Raw genomic sequence first — 20,762 nt, 5'->3', positions numbered from 1 at the left:
ACGGGACATTAGTCAATTGCACATATTTTATCGGAAAGGAAAAAAAAAATATGCATTGCTTGGTTTGGACATTAACTTTGTGCCTTTCATTTTAAGTATGATTAATATATATATATATATATATTCTTATTTTCTTCTTTAACTAAGAAAAGCAGCTCTCTCGCTCTTATAGTTTTCTATTTTAAGTTTAAGCCTACTCAAGTTTTTAATATTGAAATGTTTTCTGTGAGACTATTTAATTATTTTGTTAATATACATTTCATATAAGCTCAAATTATGTAAAAATAACAATTTTAAAATCAAATGTTTATAATGAAATTCAAACAATTTTAAAAAAGATGGTACATAATTAAAAAAAATAAACGTATAAATTTTAATACAAATATTTAATTTAAATATTATAAAATATAAATTTGAGCTTATAATAACTGTAACCTTATGTTTACTTTAAAAAAATAGCTTGGTTGACAAGCAGTTTAAATATAAATGTACCATATACTAAACATATCAAATATGAGGTTGTGCTTTCTAATTTTTAAATTAAATAATTATGAAAACTGATTATACTGAACGTAATTTTATTTTTAAATACAATATAATAAAAAATAATTGAAATTAAAAAATAATATTATATTGATATCCGAAGAAAATTAAAAACTTAAAAATTAAAATACAACGATTTAAAAATTAAAGATTACTTTTAATTAAAATTGTCAATAAATGTAAAGAAAGATTAAGTGCTGGAATCTTATATGATTGGACTGCTGAAGTCTTTAAATTGTCGTTGATTCATTGATTGGTTTGACTAGTTGGTTGTTGTTGTTGGCTGATATTGGTAACTCTTCATGCATGTGCCTGAATTATTTGAAAATTGGAAGTATCTGAAAGCTATCGCTAAAGCACGTTTAACGTTACGAGGGAAGTTATTGCTTACTACTCTAACTCCTCTGAACTCCCCACTTCACAGATAACTTCTTCATATCCTTCTTTTAACTGCTGTCCTAAACATCCATATCTGTTAACTCATCTTGATATTTATCTTCAGCCATCTCTATCTATTAATCTATCTCAGGCATTTAACAGATTAAACCAATGAAATAAAATTAATTAATTAAATTAATCTTATAAAAAATTTATTTAATTAATCTTAAGCTAAAAAATAAGTAATAAATAAAATTAATTATTTTAGTGCAGATACCTTAATTTTATATTTCTAATATATTGTTAATTATATTATAAGTTTAAATTTTATTAAGATAATTACGGTAAACAATATTGAAGTGAAATTTAGAATTTAAGAATTAAAGCATATCTATCTATATAATGTATAAATGTGTGAGGGAGGAGGGAGGGACATTAGTTTTGCCCAAAATATCCTTCATTATTTATAGTATTTATAATTATATTTTTTTATTATTTAATTTAATTTTAGAGTTTATATAAATTTAAAATTTTTAGGACTTATAAATTCAATTTTAATTAGAACTACTTACTCTCTCTCTCTCTCTCTCTCTCTCTCTCTCTCTCTCTCTCTCTCTCTCTCTCTCTCTCTCTATATATATATATATATATATAGAGGATATGGGAAATTAAAATAATAAATTTAAATTTTTTAAGTGGATATTAAAATAATAAGTTCAAATTTGATTAATGGATATTAAACGCTTATTGAAATAACTATTAAATTTGAATATAGTGCTGGTCAAGTTACATATTAATTCATTTTAATCTAGACTTATATAAGTGATTAAGCTGCTTTACATATTATCACTCACTCCTCTATCTCAAAAAAAAAAAAAAAAAGTCACTCCTCAACATGGGCCCAACAGCAAATGATTGTCACTTGACAATCAATTAATATTTAACACAATACAAGTCTAATTATAAAGTTTTATAGATGGTTGAAATCTGCAACTTAAATCGAGCTCTAATACCACATTAAATTTGAAGATAATTTTGGAAGAATTATAGATTAATTCATTTTAATTTAGCTTATATAAGTGATTGAATTGTTTTAATAGCAAAATGACTAGCCAAATTAATGGATATTAAACGCTTATTGAAATAACTATTAAATTTGAATATAGTGCTGGTCAAGTTACATATTAATTCATTTTAATCTAGACTTATATAAGTGATTAAGCTGCTTTACATATCAGCACTCACTCCTCTATCTCAAAAAAAAAAAAAAGCCACTCCTCAACATGGGCCCAACAGCAAATGATTGTCACTTGACAATCAATTAATATTTAACACAATACAAGTCTAATCATAAAGTTTTATAGATGGTTGAAATCTGCAACTTAAATCGAACTCTGATACCACATTAAATTTGAAGATAATTTTGAAAGAATTATAGATTAATTCATTTGAATTTAGCTTATATAAGTGATTGAATTGTTTTAATAGCAAAATGACTAGCCAAATTATTGTTATAATGCATCAACTAATATTCATCATTTAATTTTTCTATTTTCCTTGATATGCAAATTTATGCCCTTTTTTGTAAAACCCCTAATTTTAAATTTATTATTTTGTGGGAAAATATTAATATTTTATTTTATTTAAATTTTAAAAAATTATTTAAAATTTTTTGGATTTTAGAAATCGGGTTCGATTTTTTCGAAAATATAAAATTTTGATGATTTTTTGTAACACCCCCATTTGTATAACCTGGTATATTTCACTGTTCCGGTGACCGGAGTCGGTCCGGACAATTAAGGAGCCTAAGATAACTAGAGAAGCCATAAACACAAATAATTAGTAATGTCCAATTAGTTAAGTATAAACAAGAAAAACAGAACAGAATAAGTTAAACGAGCCGAGAGTCACAGTGATGGGTGACCTTCTCGGGAACGACTACGAAGTCATTTTAAACTCAAATTTCGAACCGTAAAATGTGACGCTGTGGTCCTTAGGACCATTACGAACACAGTGGAAAAGAGAAAATCACGAAAAAGAATTGTTAAGTCAGTCAAATAATTAGGTCAGGGAGCCGGAAGAAATATGAAATTAATTGCAAACCGGGATAAACCGGCGAGGGGCAATTTAGTCAATTGACCCCGAGAGCTGACTCCTGACCTAACTGTCAAATAAAATCGAAGAAAAAAAAATTCGGAATCGAGAATTAAATTAAAGAACTAATAGAAAAAATATATAAAAAAAAAGAAGAAAATGAAAAATGGAAAAGTCAAAAGGTGATGACATCATGCATGACCTCATGCATGATGCCATAAAGAATTAATTAATTTATTTATTTATTTATATTTTTGGTCTTCCATAAGACTTAAAAATTTATAAAAAAAGAAATAAAATCATTTCTTCTTCTTCAAAAAACATCTTCATCTCTCTCTCACTTTTCTCTTCCAAGGTTCCTCTATAAACAAGCTTTTAAAGCTTGAAAAACTTAGTTCTTCCCCACAAATTTCAACCCTAAACCCTAAAAAGCTTCTAAGTTACCCTAGAAAAGAAGATTAAAAAAGAATAGGAGGGAAGAAAGTGGAAGAATTGAAGCTTTGGGAATACTTCCTTAAAGGTTAGTCAAGAATCCTCTCAATTCTTCTTATATTCATGAAGCACTTGAAATGAACTAGTATTGATGAAAATAAAATAAAAATAACATATTTAGGAATATAGTGAAATTCAGCCAGCTTAGAGGTAACTTGAAATTGATGGATTTTGATACAATTAAAAAGGTAGGCAAGCTTGATTGAAGGTGTAGTTGAGGTTTATATAGTTTAATTGCATGAAATGAGCTAAACATGGAAGTTAGGGTTTTGGACCTAGGGTTTGGGAGATAAAATTTGGAGAAATGGTGAAATGGTGTTTTAGACCTAATGTGAAGTGAGAAATGGTCATTTGTGACCTAATTAAGTGTGTTAGAAGTGTTTGAATCAAAGCCAAATTCGGATTGGGTATGCAGCATGACGAAAAGTCAACTTTGAGGCACCAAAAATAAAATTTTACAAGTCCAATTGGTATGGGACTAATTGGGACTGAAAATAGGCACTTAATGACACAATTTTCATTTAGGAAGTATGCCCAAAAAGTGACTAAAACCTAGTGAACAAATTGACCAAAGTTGGAAAATTGCAGGCTGCCCTGCACAAACTGACCAAGTGAATAGTGTTTGTTCATTTAGTCATAACTCGAGCTAGGCAGGTCAAATGTCCTGAAATTTTATCAGTGGTTAGATGAGATATAGACCTAAAACTTTCATGAGGAACACAAAATCAAATTATGCCATTAACCCAATCAAATTACTGAACAAAGTTGAGTCACTGAATCTGCAGAAGTGCAGATTTGCCATATGAATAGTAAAGTTTCAATGACTATAACTCTCTCTAGAAAACTCCGATTCAGGTGATTCTTGAACCGATGGAAACCTAAGACATAGTACAACATTTCATATGAAGAAAATTAGACCAAATTATGAACTTAACTTGATCAAATTGCTGAACGAAGTTGGAGTAATAAATCTACAGAACTAAATTTTACAGCATGAACAGTAAGTGTATTTTGGCTATAACTTGAGCTACAAAACTCTAATTGGGGTGATTCAAAAAGGAGAATAAACTTAAGACAATAGGGAACATTTTCTATGAAGAAAGTTTTGCCAAATTCCAACAGTAAAAGGACCAATGAAACAGTGCAACTTAGGACTCCAAAACTGAAAATTGGTAATTTTGCCTAAAAGACTTAAGTTTTGAGAAAATGACCAAAACCAACAAATTTAGTGATCAAAATGTGGTTTGTGGGTGAAGTTGGAGTTCCCATACCTATTAAGCTTTAGAAAGTCAACAATTTGACTTGAATAGTATAGTGAATAGTAACCCGAAACACAAAATTTCAAGAACGTCAAGTTAAGCGCGTTAAAGCTAGGTAAAAGTGAAGCTAAATTTATTTTGGATTTATTTTAAGTTCTAGTATTGAAACATTGTAAAATTGTGTGTTTCAGTTGGAAAGAATACCAGGAAAGAACCCGAGGAACCGAATCGAGGCCAAGAGGCGACTTGCTTGAGGTTTGTGCACAATGTGTAATTTTTGTAAATTATTTGCTGCATATTATTTTGAATGATTTGAAAAAGTGAATTGAGACATTTTTTATGATGCTTTAATCGAAATTGTTGAAAGTTATTGTGTATATTTGAAATAACAATGTTTAGCAAACTGTTAAGATAAGTTTTGAAACCACAGTATCATGACCATATATTTGAACACCTCACTAGCACGACTAGTGGGGGTAATTTATTTCGAATTTTGATTCCTTCTCTGGAGAAGTATTGAGGTGTGCCAGTAGAAGAGGATGTGAATGGATATCCATATATTTGAGCTAGCTAGCCTTGTGATGTGATTTCTCTTTAGCCTCTGGCTATTGAGATTCTATTTGTTTCGAATGGCATGAACTAACTGTGAGTTTTATGAAATGTGATTTGATACTTCAAAATGAAATTGTTTGGGATTAAAATCTCATAATGCATGATTTGTACTTAATTCTCATGTTCAGCCAAATTTTTGAATAAATGTGATTTAAGTTTTACATAAAGATTAATTTAGTATGTTGTGCACCACTGAGTCCTAGTACTCAACGATAGCTTCTATTGCTATCGTAGATACAGAGACTAGAAGAGCAGCAGACTGAGTTGCTAAGGATTAAAGATCATTCAGCTTGAAGTTATTGGGTATAATTTATACCCTAATTGTAAATATTTCTTTTGATGTATGTATTGCATATAAATATATGGACATGTAAAAGGGTCTTGAGCAGCTTGTACAAAATTCGTATGAAGTCTATAATAAAGTTTAGTTTGTAATTCTTTTGAAGTAAATTTTGTAAGGATGTATATAAATTGTTTTATCTCTAATGAAATATGAGTAAAATGTATTGCTAGTATTTTGAGGGTTATTAAATTTTGAACTTGAGAAATTGATTGAAATGATTGTGGAGTTGTTGAAATGGATTGAGTTTGATTGTGAAATTGAAGTAGTTGTTAAGAAAAATTTTTAAAAGTGCTTTTTATAGGTATTTGAAGAACTGGTTTCTCAAAATACAGATAGAACTCTGTCAAAATTTTTATAAAATTTGCAGAAAACTAAAATGAACCAAAATATTAACTAGTTTTAATTTTAACTAAATGTTTTAAATACCTATTAGAAAATGCTCACCACTTGTCAAAAGTAAGAAAATTGTTTAAAATTCCTTGTAGGGTACTTAATGAGTTATCGGTAGGTGAAGTTTGGTAGTTCATTAGGTATTCTACGGGATCATGTTATGCCTTACTGAGGGGTAAGGTGTGACATGTTTTAGTGGTATCAGAGCAAAATTTTTAAAGTATATTTTAACTTGAGAATTTGTGTCTTTCTTGTTAAGTACAACTGCTCAATGTCCATAATTGTTACATACAGTGCATTACATCATGAATATGAATTAACGGAGGGAAATCTCCTTGTGTTACTTGTTCAGGAGATACCCTAACTTCATATTGAAATGGAAGAAGGGGATCGCTTAGTTGAGCAGTCTGTTGAAGCTGAGGCACAAGGGGAAGCCCCAGCTTTACTGAATGTCAGTGGATCAGTAGCACCAGCCCCGCAAATGCTGTAGTTTCCTGCACAGTTCGCACAGCAGATGGCTACGATATTTTAACAAATGGCTGGGGGTATGCCTGCTTAAGCTCCACCCCAGACACCTGTGGCACAACCACTGCCTCCAGCCAGACAGTATGATAAATTACTGAAGTATGGGGCTGCAGAATTTAAGGGTACAGTGGACCCTTTAGAGGCAGAGCAATGGCTTGAAAGAATGGACAGAGTATTTAAGAAGCTGCAATGCCAAGATGAACTAAAGTTTGAGTATTCCGTGTCGCTACTGCAAGGGGATGCGTATGATTGGTGGAAGACCATCCCCCACAGCTTAGCTGAACCACCAGTGCTGACCTGGGATGACTTCATCAGAGAATTCAGATAGAAATACATCCCAGATGCATATGTTGATCAGAAACTGTAAGAATTTTTAAGTTTGAAACAAGGGAACCGATCAGTGGCGGAGTATGAGAGGGAGTTCTCCCGCTTAAGTCACTATGCTGGGAGTCTCCTTACTACCAGCAAGGCAAGATGCATGAGATTTGAGAGTGGTTTGAAGCCCAGTATAAGGATGCAATTTGTGGGATTCAGACACAGCAATTTTTCAGAACTTATGTCTCAAGCACTTGAGCTGGAGAGAATTGAATCAGAAGCAACCCCAGTGAAAGAAAAATTAGAGAAAGCTGAGAAATCAAAAAAAGATAAGGGGGAAAAGTCAGTAGAGCCGAGTTCTGGTGGTACCTCTGGAAAGAAAAAGAAGTTTAGTGGACCCAGTAGGGGTCAAGGTGGAAGATTTGGTAGGGGCAGATTTTCCGGACAGAGACCCCCTAGGTCTGGTTAGCAGTCGAGCAGGGGTTCACATTCTGCTTGCCCCTGTGAGACTTGTGGCAAGATTCATGGGGGGGAATGCTATTGGGCCACTAGAGCCTGCTTTAACTGCGGAGGCAAGGGTCATTTAGCAAGAAACTGCACTAGTGCTTCGTCTTCGAGATATGGTCCAGCTCCTACTACTGCCGAGAGATCTATTCAGAGTCCTGCTCCCAGAGGTTCACAGTCAGTTGGCAGAGGAAGAGGCAGAGGTAGAGGCACTGATTCAGGCAGTTAGGGTACAGTTGGTCAATCAGCACAAGGAAGTGCTTCAGCCAGAGTCTACACGATGAGACAGCGAGAAGAGGCTGAAACTTCTGATGTGGTAGCTGGTACATTCTCTATCTCCGATCAAGAAGTATTTGTATTGTTTGATCCAGGTTCAACCCATTCATATGTTAGTGCTAGCATAGTCTGTTCACTTGCTGTTCTATGTATGCAAATGGGTTTTGAAGTGCTAGTAACTAGTCCGTTAGGACAAGAGGTTCGGGTCAACAGAATCTATAGAGACTATCCTTTGGTGATCCATGGACATGTTTTCCTGTCAGACTTGATTGAAATTGTAATACCCTCCCTGTATCAATTCCGTACATTCTACTGTTCCGGTGACCAGTGTCGGTCCGGACAGCTAGAACTTCCGGAAAAATATTTAAACTAAAGTGAGGAACCATAATTAACTCAAATATTAATAAGAAAAATTTAGAAATAATTTTAGAAATAAAATACAACCAAGTCAAATGAGCCAGTAACCAAGCGATGGGTAAACCAGAGGGAAGTTACGGTTCTCGCAACTAGGAGCCCTAGACCCAGGGAAAAATTCATAAAATAATTTTTGGGACTCCAGAGAAGGGTCATTGAGGTTTCTATGGCATTAGAATGCCAAGAAAATATTTAGAAAAATTTTTCAATCGTACAGACAATTTTGACCCATTAAGCTAAACGGAGGGCATTTTGGTCATTTCGCCTTCAGAGACGATTTTTGGCCGACTTGTCCAGTTGAGTAAATAATTATTATGACATAAAATATGAATTAATGTTGATGAAAAATTAATCTAAAGTTAGTAGAAAAGAAAAGGAAAGAAAAATCAAAATAATGCAAATTATGACATCATGATGATGTCATTTAAAGGTTCCCACCAATCATAATTAAAAAACCATTTAAATTAACTAATAAAAGAGACAATTGGGACTAAATAAATTAAAAACCTATCAGCCTTCTTCTTCCCCAAAACCAGCCGAAATTTATACCCTATGCCAAACCTCCATTAACACTCCATTCAAGCTCCATTTCTCACTTTGTTCCACCATAAAATCCCTTCCTCTCTTCATTAAAACTTGTCCACTCATCTTGGGAAAGTGTTTGGCAGCCTAGAAAAGGAAGGAAAGTGAAGTTTGAGCTTGGAAAATTCTGCCCTACAAGAGGTTAGTGCCTATTTATAATTATATCACTTTTATTCCATGTTAGATAATTAAAATGAGTAAGAATTTGTGAATCAAATGAATGAAATTTATGTATATGTACTCTATGAATTTCGGCTGCCCTAAGGAAGGAATAGGATTGAGTGTTTTTTATGGACTTGGAGTGATCTAGAAATCATGTTTAAAGTATATAAACATAAGGATATTGAATTAGTTAGTTAACTAGGGTAGTTTGTACAAAACCATGAATTTGAGCTAGGGTTTAGGAGTGAAAATTTGACTTTGCTTATGAAATTGTTAAAGAACATTCTAATGGTCAATTAGTGACCATTTGGGTTAAGTTGACCATAATTTGAAGTGAACTAGAGTGTTACAAACTGAAATGGTAGGCTGCCTAGTGAGGGCAGCAGAGGAGGCTGTGAGTCCAGCCCACTTGGACTGCCATATCTTTGGCTGTGTAGGTTCAATTGGTGTTTGGCCAATTGGACATAAAACTAGACTTATAATGGCACAATTTTGCTGAAGAAACCATCCCCAAAAGACCAAAGCAAGTGGACCAAAAGTTGGCCCCAATCCGGATACCCTGCAAGCAAATTCTGCAGAATGACCAAATGAACAGTAACTGACTGTTCATTTGGCCATAACTCACTGTAGAATGGTCCATTTGACCTGAAATTTTTACAGCAACAAGATAAGACATAGAAAAACAACTTTCATGAAGAAACCTATCCCAAATTATGGCCAGAACCTATCCAACAAGGCACTCTCAGTCACTGTTCAGTTTACTATAGATATGGTCAATTCTGCAGTTTTGCAATCCGGCCAGCTGTGGTTTTTGGACTATATCTAGAGCTAAAAAACTCCAAATGGAGTGATTCAAAAAAAGAAATTCAACTAGACAAAATAAGGAACAACTTTCATGTTTACCATTTCCTCAAATTTCCACTGTAACAGTCCCTAATGGAACAGTAAACTTATGGTACAAAAACTGAAAATTCTGCCCCTTAGTGCTAAGCTTGGAAATGGATTTGGTGATTAATTCCCACAAGTTTTAAATGCAAAATCTGGTACATTGGGGGTGTTAAAACCAATGCACCTATTTTCTATCCAAAAGTCAACATTTTTGTTGACTAATGAAGTGAATAGTAACACCAAAACTTGAAATTCAAAAATTGTGAAACTTAAAAGTGCAAAATGCCCTAGTAGGCCTAATGTGATTGGTTTGGATAGGTTGGCATGCCAATAGGGTTTTGATAGCAGTACTGCGTATGATGTATGGCTTCATTGCCATTCTGTGATGTGATAGCCTATGGCTATATTGATTATGATGTTTTATTTGGCTTTATGCCTTATTGCTTTTATGGCTTACTAGCCATTCTGTTTGCACACCGGGAGACACATTGTGACCGATGGTGTGACGGCCCGAGGTACCTGGTACCCAGTGCTAGTTTACCCGTTTATCCAGTCCGGTCAATTTGTATAGGTTACTTGGGCATGAAAAAGTACAACTGTAATTGAATTGATTATTAAAGAAAATAAAAAAAAAATTAAAGATCAGGAATGATTACAATAAAATACAAAGAAGCTCAAGATCATGAAGAATTGATATCATAAAACATAATTAGCCCTCGACTAAACAATAAGTTAGTAATTATTCATTTTTTTTTTTTATGAACACAATAGCTAGGAAATTATTATTTTTATTTGCATATTATATTTTCTTGTATTATTGGCACCACTAAGCTTTATGCTTAGCGCGTCGCTTTTGCAACGCGTAGGTACTGAAGATTTGGACAGAGGGCCCAGTAGAGCACAGAATGGGTAAGGCCGTTCACAGTTCTGCATAGTGTCCGTGTCACCTCACCATCTTCAGTGCATTGGTAGGACACTAGGTTTCATTTGGTATTTTGTAACCAATTTCTATTTTCTCATATGTATTTGAACTTATGTAATGTATTTTGATGTTCATGTAAATAATGAAAATTGTGTTTGTGAATGGAAAATGTGAATATCTATCTGTGAATTGTACTTGATTATCACATGAGAAATGAAATTGAAAAATGTTGAGATTTTGATATTGGATTTTGAGAGTGATGGGATATGAATATTGGAAGTGTTTTTCACAGGTTCCGAAGAACGGTTTTCTCCATTTATAGCCGGTACTCTGCCGGATTTTCTATAAAATTTTCGGAACCCTTAATAAATAATAATTTTCGATAAATGCCTTAAATAAATTATATTTCATAAATTATATTCAAAACTATGACAAAAATTGATTAAGGTAAAATAGAGTGTGCCGATACACCGTGTGACATTGCTTACTCGGATATACAGTACATGGGTAAGGGGTGTCACAGAAATGCCCTTAAGAGATTATGATATTATCTTGGGCATCGATTGGTTAGCCAGGCATCACACCATGATTGACTGTAGACTGAAGACAGTCACTTTTGGTCTCCCTCTGTACGGTGATGTGGTAATACATGGGGAGAGGCATTTACTGCCATCAAACATCATTTCGGCTGCAGTAGCTAGAAGAATGATCAGAAAGGGGTGTGAAACATACTTGGCACATGTGATAGACACCCAAGTGGGGAGTCCAGCACTGAGGGACATCCCTACTGTATGTGACTTTCCGGATGTGTTTCCTGATGAATTGCCAAGATTACCTCCAGAAAGAGAGGTGCAGTTTGAAATTGATGTTATGCCTGGTGTGGACCCAATCTCCATAACACCATAGAATGGCAACTGCAGAATTGAAAGAGTTGAAAGTGCAATTGCAAGAATTGTTTGATAAGGGCTTTATCCGCCCTAGTGTATCACCTTGGGGAGCGCCAGTGTTTTTTGTAAAGAAGAAGGATGGCACTCTCCGCTTGTGTATTGATTATCGGCAGTTGAATAAGGTGACAATAAAGAATAGATATCCATTGCCCCGCATTGATGACTTGTTTGATCAGTTGAGGGGTGCAGCTGTGTTCTCCAAAATTGACCTGAGATTAGGTTATTATCAGCTGAAAGTACAAGAGCAAAGTATTCCTAAAACTGCCTTCAGAACCCGCTATGGCCATTATGAGTTCTTGGTCATGCCATTTGGGTTGACTAATGCTTCGGCTGCTTTTATGGATATGATGAACACTATCTTCAGACCATACCTCGACCAGTTTGTTGTGGTATTCATAGATGATATATTGGTTTATTCGAGGAATGCAGAAGAGCATGATAGACATCTGCGGATTTTATTGCAAACTTTGAGGGAGAAATAGCTATATGCCAAATTATCGAAGTGTGAATTTTGGCTGAAGGAAATATCTTTCTTGGGACATGTAGTATCAGAAGAGGGCATTAAGGTAGATCCAAGTAAGATTGAAGTTGTCCTTAATTGGAGGCCACCCAGAAATGTTACAGAGATTCGCAGTTTTCTGGGTTTAGCTGGATACTACCGTAGATTTGTGAAGGGATTCTCCATGTTGGCATCTCCATTGACCAAGCTGCTTAGAAAAGATGTGAAATTTCAGTGGACGGATAAATGCCAATAGAGTTTTGATAAATTGAAGAGATGTTTGACTGAAGCTCCAGTCCTTACTTTACCTACACTGGGTAAAGAATATACAGTTTATAGTGATGCTTCTCACAATGGGTTAGGCTGTGTATTGATGTATGATCGAAATGTCATTGCCTATACATCACGCCAGCTAAAACCGCATGAGAGGAATTATCTGACACATGACTTAGAGCTTGCAGCCATTATGTTTGCTTTTAAGATCTAGAGACATTATTTGTATGGGGAGAAGTGCTACATCTATATAGATCATAAAAGTTTGAAGTATTTGGGCACCCAGAAAGAGCTGAATTTGAGACAGAGGAGATGGTTAGAGTTGATAAAAGACTATGATTGTCTGATAGACTATCAGCCAGGGAAAGCTAATGTTGTGGCTGACGCCTTAAGTTGTAAGACTATGGCAAGTCTATGGGTTACTCCTTTGTCTATGGTACGTGAGTTAAGATCATTGCATGCCAGCTTAGAGATTAATGATGATGGGCAGACAGCAGTTGCATGGCATGTACAGCCAGTATTGATTGATCAGATTAGAATGGTCGCCGTAATGATGAAAGGTATCGGTCGTTGGAAGAAGTCCGGTAGGGCAAAAAACCAGAATTCTCAATTAGAGATGATGGTTTACTGCTACACCAGGGCAGAATGTGTGTTCCTAATAATGTTGATTTAAGGCAGATCATTTTGAAAGAAGCACATGAGTCTCCTTTTGCCATGCACCCTGGTGGTACAAAAATGTATAGAGGGCTAAAGGAGCATTACTGGTGGATGGGTATGAAAAGAGATGTGGCGGAGTATGTTTCCAAATGCCTAACTTGTCAGCAAGTAAAGGCGGAACATCAAGTACCCGCTGGGTTGTTACATGCACTACCAATACCAGAATAGAAATGGGAGAGAATAACGATGGATTTTGTAATGGGACTTCCGAGGACACAGAAGAGTCATGATGCAGTATAGGTCATTGTTGACAGATTAACCAAGTCTGCTCATTTCTGCCAGTTCGGATGGACTACAGTTTAGAAAGATTGGCTAGGTTGTACATCGATGAGATTGTGAGACTGCATGGGGTGCCAGTATCCATCGTATCAGACAGAGACCCTAGGTTCACTTCTAGATTCTGGGGTAATCTTCAGAGAGCCCTAGGAACTAGATTGAACTTCAGTACTACATTCCACCCACAGACAGATGGCCAGTCTGAGAGGGTAATCCAGATCTTAGAGGACATGCTACGGGTTTGTGTGATTGAATTTGAGGGCAGTTGGGACACACACTTGCCTTTGATTGAGTTTGCTTACAACAACAGCTATCAATCAAGCATTGGGATGCCTCCATATGAAGCTTTGTATGGCAGAAAATGTAGAACCCCGTTGTGTTGGGATGACGTGGGTGAAAGAAAGATGATTGGACCCGAAATTGTTCAGCAGATTGAAGAGAAAATCAGGGTGATCAGAGATCGACTTAAGACTGTATCAGACCGTCAGAAGTCCTACATTGATTTGAAAAGAAGAGATATTGAGTATGTGGTGGGTGAGAAAGTTTTCCTCAAAGTTTCTCCTTGAAAGAGAATTATGAGATTAGGCAGAAAGGGGAAACTGAGTCCTCGCTTCATCGGGCCATATGAGGTTCTGGAAATAGTGGGTCCTTTCGCATATCGTTTGGCACTACCTCTAGAGTTGAAGAAGATATATAATGTCTTCCATGTGTCTATGTTGAGGAGGTATCGATCAGACCCATCTCATGTACTACTAGTGGAAGAAATTGAAGTGAATCCAGACCTCACATATGAGGAAGAACCCATAGTGATTCTGGCTTATAAGGTGAAACAACTACGGAACAAGCAGATACTGTTAGTAAAAGTGTTGTGAAACCATCATTCGGGCCAGGAGGCTACTTGGGAACGAGAGGAGGACATGAGGAGACAGCACCCACAACTGTTCAGAGATTAATACCAGGTAAAATTTCGAGACAAAATTTATTTTAAGGGAGAGAGAATTGTAACACCTCCATTTGTATAGCCTGGTATATTTCACTGTTCCAGTGACCGGAGTCGATTCGGATAATTAAGGAGATTACAACCCCACTTAAGACAACTAGAGAAGCCATAAAAACAAATAATTAGTAATGTCTAATTAGTTAAGTATAAATAAGAAAAACAGAACAGAAGAAGTTAAACGAGCCGAGAGTCACAGCGATAAGTGACCTTCTCGGGAACGACTGCGAAGTCGTTTTAAACTCAAATTTCGAACCATAAAATGTGACGCTGCGGTCTTTAGGACCATTACGAACACAGTGGAAAAGAGAAAATCACAAAAAAGAACTGTTAAGTCAGTCAAATAATTAGGTCAGGGAGCCGGAAGAAATATGAAATTAATTGCAAACCAGGATGAACCGGTGAGGGGCAATTTGGTCAATTGACCCCGAGAGCTGACTCCTGACCTAACTGTCAAATAAAATCAGAGAAAAAAAATTTCGGAATCGAGAATTAAATTAAAGAACTAATTGAAAAAATAGAAAAAAAAGAAGAAAATGGAAAATGAAAAAGTCAAAAGGTGATGACATCATGCATGACCTCATGCATGATGCCATAAAGAATATAATTTATTTATTTATTTATTTACATTTTTGGTCTTCCATAAGACTTAAAAATTCATAAAAAAAGAAATAAAATCATTTCTTCTTCTTCAAAAAACGTCCTCATCTCTCTCTCACTTTTCTCTCCTAAGGTTCCTCCATTAATAAGCTTTTAAAGCTTGAAAAACTTAGTTCTTCCCCACAAATTTCAACCCTAAACCCTAAAACGTTTCTAAGTTACCCTAGAAAAGAAGATTAAAGAAGAATAGGAGGGAAGAAAGTTAAGGAACGAAAGCGTGAAAAACACAAGTTTATACCATTGAATTCAAAAATTTTTACCTAGGGTCACATGCATCATGCAAGATTTATTTTTATCTATTTGATTTCAATGATAAACAACATATTAAAACTCTTTTAATATGTTTTTGGATCTGTATTTGCCATTTAAGATTTTAAAATTAATCAGATTAATTTTAGAACCCTAGATTAAATTAAGAACGATTACACTAACCTCTTGATGCATTGCAGCGTGTCTGCGCCTTTGAGATTTGTCTTCAGGACACCAGATGTTGTCCCTCTAGTTTGTCCACACCAAGAACACCTATGGCAGCCCTTGAACAGCTTCTAAAGCTTTTTCTATTAATTAGAAATTCAAGTTCTGCCTTTTAAGAGATTAGAGATGTAAACAGGACACTAGAAACAATTTCTAGTGTTCTTAATTCAAGAGATTGATGGCTAATCTCTTTGAATTGATGAGAGATGAAGAAAAATAGATGGAGAGCCTCAAAATGGCGTGACAAAGGAGAGGAGTGGCTGCTGGTTATTTTTCTTTTCATAACAACACTTATATAGCTAGGTTAACACATTAAACCCTTGCCATATGTCACCCTTTGATTAGCTCTAGGTTTAAGTGACCCAATCACATTGTGCCAAGTGTCAAACCTATATTTAATCTTGATTTTAATCATCTTACATGATTAAAAACATTTGGCAAGCTTATGTGTAATCCTATGTATCACCATCTCATGGTGCCACGTGTCACACTGTGAAATGACCAAAATACCCCTGTGTCTTAATTTTGAGTTCTTAACCCAAAATAATTATTTTTCTTCTTCTAATTTATATCAAATATAAATTTATTAATTAATCTCTATTAATTAATTTCTCATTAATTAAATTCATATTTAAACACTTTAAATATAAATTTAACTTATACTATACATCCAATAATCTAGATTTGGTTTCAAGTCATGCTAGGGACTTTGCAATTTAATTGCAAACCAAACCTATTTAATTAATCAATTAAACTCTTTAATTAATTGATTAAATCATATTTAAATAGGTGATAACTTGTGTATGTGTGTGACTTACTAGGCTCATCACTAATTGGCAATGAGACATGATATCAACTCTTAATATCATCAGAAATCTTTCTTACCATAAATGATTTCTCTAAATCATTTTATGAACCTCATAGACCATGGTTAACACCTAGCATAGCATGCCATAGCCACCCAATTAGTAATAAGGTTTACCTTAAATGAACCTATAATCATATGTTACCATGCACTAGAATCTCTCTGTTACAAAATCCCAACTCAAGCTGGAGTCATGGTTTATGTCAAACTCCATTTACTATGAATATTATGTTCTCTTTTAATTCCAGTTCTTGATTAAAAAGATTTTCTCATCGAAACTCTTTCAATAAATCTATCTGTCTGCCAGGAACTTGAAACATCAAGAACAATAAAATGAACATAGGATTTTATCTCTATTTACTTAGAGGAACAGATTCCATCTTGATCAACACCTACCTCCATATATAACTAGTAGGAGCCAACAGATAACCATATACCCATACACAGTGCAAGTATGAAAGCAGTATCAAACTCAAACTACCTATATACAAGATAACTGTGCTATCTCAGGTCTAAAGATTATATGCACTGATATGATTTATGATAAAACATTGACAAGAGTAAGCTCCATGTGCTTGTCATAAGTGTCACTGGTTCAGCCTACTTATCATTTATAAGTGCCTATCATGTTTGTTATATGGCATGAGACTCACCATTCCATCTTATTTATATCTCATATAAATAACTTGGGAACAAATATGAATACAATCTTTCTGGATAAGTCATGTCCTTATTATGAAGTATCCTCGATTGTGAACCTATTTATGATACTTTGTGCTAGAAATATTGTCACTCATATTTTTAACAACTTAAGAATAATATTTCTAACAAAATATCAATGGACCTTTTCTATTACACATAAATATATTATGTAAACGAAAAAGTGGAATTGCCTTTTATTAATAAAAATATATACAAGATACATACTAAATGATATGCTCTAGGGCATACTACTAACAGAGAGTGGAAGAATTGAAGCTTTGGGAATACTTCCTTAAAGGTTAGTCAAGAATCCTCTCAATTCTCCTTATATTCATGAATTTGCACTTGAAGTGAACTAGTATTGATGAAAATAAAATAAAAACAACATATTTAGGAATATAATGAAATTCAGCCAGCTTAGAGGTAACTTGAAATTGATGGATTTTGATACAATTAAAAAGGTAGGCAAGCTTGATTGAAGGTGTAGTTGAGGTTTATATAGTTTAATTGCATGAAATGAGCTAAACATGGAAGTTAGGGTTTTGGACCTAGGGTTTGGGAGATAAAATTTGGAGAAATGGTGTTTTTGACCTAATGTGAAGTGAGAAATGGTCATTTGTGACCTAATTAAGTGTGTTAGAAGTGTTTGAATCAAAGCCAAATTCGGATTGGGTATGCAACATGACCAAAAGTCAACTTTGAGGGACCAAAAATGAAATTTTACAAGTCCAATTGGTATGAGACTAATTGGGACTGAAAATAGGCACTAAATGACACAATTTTCATTTAGGAAGCATGCCCAAAAAGTGACTAAAACCTAGTGAACAAATTGACCAAAGTTGGAAAATTACAGGTTGCCCTGCACAAACTGACCAAATGAACAGTGTTTGTTCATTTAGTCATAACTCGAGCTAGACAGGTCAAAATGACCTGAAATTTTACCAGTGGTTAGATGAGATATAGACCTAAAACTTTCATGAGGGACACAAAACCAAATTATGCCATTAACCCAATCAAATTACTGAACAAATTTGAGTCACTGAATCTGCAGAACTGCAGATTTGCCATATGAATAGTAAAGTTTCAATGGCTATAACTCTCTCTAGAAAACTTCGATTTAGGTGATTTTTGAACCGATGGAAACCTAAGACATAGTACAACATTTCATATGAAGAAAATTAGACCAAATTATGGACTTAACTTGATCAAATTACTGAACGAAGTTGGAGCAATAAATCTGTAGAACTAAATTCTGCAGCATGAACAATAACTGTATTTTGGCTATAACTTGAGCTACAAAACTCCAACTGGGGTGATTCAAAAAGCAGAATAAACTTAAGATAATAGGGAACATTTTCTATGAAGAAAGTTTTTCCAAATTCCAACAATAAAAGGACTAATGAAATAGTGCAACTTAGGACTCCAAAATTGAAAATTGGCAATTTTGCCTAAAAGACCTAAGTTTTGAGAAAATGACCAAAACCAACAAATTTAGTGATCAAAATGTGGTATGTGGGTGAAGTTGGAGTTCCCATACCTATTAAGCCTTAGAAAGTCAACAATTTGACTTGAATAGTGTAGTGAATAGTAACCCGAAACACAAAATTTCAAGAACATCGAGTTAAGCGCGTTAGAGCTAGGTAAAAGTGAAGCTAAATTTATTTTAGATTTATTTTAAGTTCTAGTACTAAACATTATAAAATTGTGTGTTTTAGTTGGAAAGAATACCGGGAAAGAACCCGAGGAACCGAGTCGAAGCCAAGAGGCGACTCGCTTGAGGTTTGTGCACAACGTGTAATTTTTGTAAATTATTTGCTGCATATTGTTTTAAATGATTTGAAAAAGTGAATTGAGACATTATTTATGATTCTTTAATCAAAATTGTTAAAAGTTATTGTGTATATTTGAAATGACAATGTTTAGCAAACTGTTAAGATAAGTTTTGAAACCATAGTATCATGACCATATATTTGAACACCTCACTAGCACGACTAGTGGGGATAATTAGTTTCGAATTTTGATTCCTTCTCTGGAGAAGTGTTGAGGTGTGCCAGTAGAAGAGGATGTGAATGGATATCCATATATTTGAGCTAGCTAGCCTTGTGATGTGATTTCTCCTTAGCCTCTGGCTATTGAGATTTTATTTGTTTCGAATGGCATGAACTAACTGTGAGTTTTATGAAATATGATTTGATACTTCAAAACAAAATTGTTTGGGATTAAAATCTCATAATGGATGATTTGTACTTAATTCTCATGTTCAGCTAAATTTTTGAATAAATGTGATTTAAGTTTTGCATAAAGATTAATTTAGTATATTGTGCACCATTGAGTCCTAGTACTCAGCGATAGCTTCTATTGCTTTCGCAGATATAGAGACTAGAAGAGCAGCAGACTGAGCTGCTAAGGATTAAAGATCATTCAGCTTGAAGTTTCGGGTATAATTTATACCCTAATTATAAATATTTCTTTTGATGTATGTATTACATATAAATGTATGGACATGTAAAAGGGTCTTGAGCAGCTTGTACAAAATTCGTATGAAGTCTGTAATAAAGTTTAGTTTGTAATTCTTTTGATGTAAATTTTGTAAGGATGTATATAAATTATTTTGTCTCTAATGAAATATGAGTGAAATATATTGCTAGTATTTTGAGGATTATTAAATTTTGAACTTGAGAAATTGATTGAAATGATTGTGAAGTTGTTGAAATGGATTGAGTTTGATTGTGAAATTGAAGTAGTTGTTGAGAAAAATTTTTAGAAGTGCTTTTTACAGGTATTTGAAGAACTGGTTTCTCAAAATACAGACAGAACTCTGTCAAAATTTTTATAAAATTTGCGGAAAACTAAAATGGACCAAAAATATTAACTAGTTTTAATTTTAACTAAATGTTTTAAATACCTATTAGAAAATGCTCACCACTTGTCAAATGTAAGAAAATTGTTTAAAATCCCTTGTAGGGTACTTAATGAGTTATCGGTAGGTAAAGTTCGGTAGTTCATTAGGTATTCGACGGGATCATGTTATGCCTTACTGAAGGGTAAGGTGTGACATTTTTAAAAATTAATTTAAAGACTATGTGGAAAAACTAAAAATATATTTGGACTCTATAAATTTTTTTGAGTTTTCTAAAATTTTTTCGAAATTTTTGGGCCTCGTTTTCGGTCTCAAGGCAAAGTAAAAATTCAAAATTTTATATCTTGAATCGGACCGACCGAATCGAATCAGACTGGATCGGACCGACCTTCTTCTTCTTTTTCTTCCCTTCCCTGCGCGTTCCTGTCTCTTTGTGTCTCTCTCGCTTTCTCTCTCCTCCCTCCTCCCCACGCTGCGCCGCCGCCACCGAGCGCTGCCCACCTCGCCGGCGCGCCGCCCCAGTGCCTCCCCATGGCCCGCTGACGTCCCAAGCATCCGGAATATGCGTACGAAAACCCACCTGCGTGCGCGCGCCGTTTCGGCTTCCCGGCTAAAATCTGGCCGATCCAGCCATCGTTTGGGCCAGGTCTTATGTCTAAACTCATCTACACCTCGAGAGCTTTCTGTAGACACCAAGAACACCAAAATCCATCGAGCAGTTTGTCCAATTTTTGTCCGGGAAGTTTTAGCCAATTTCGACTTTTGGGCTAGATTTCTCGCAAACCATGAACCC

This window comes from Hevea brasiliensis, chromosome 2, assembly GCF_030052815.1.
Source record: "Hevea brasiliensis isolate MT/VB/25A 57/8 chromosome 2, ASM3005281v1, whole genome shotgun sequence".
NCBI lineage: Eukaryota > Viridiplantae > Streptophyta > Magnoliopsida > Malpighiales > Euphorbiaceae > Hevea > Hevea brasiliensis.
Note: the sequence above shows the minus strand (reverse complement) of the source record.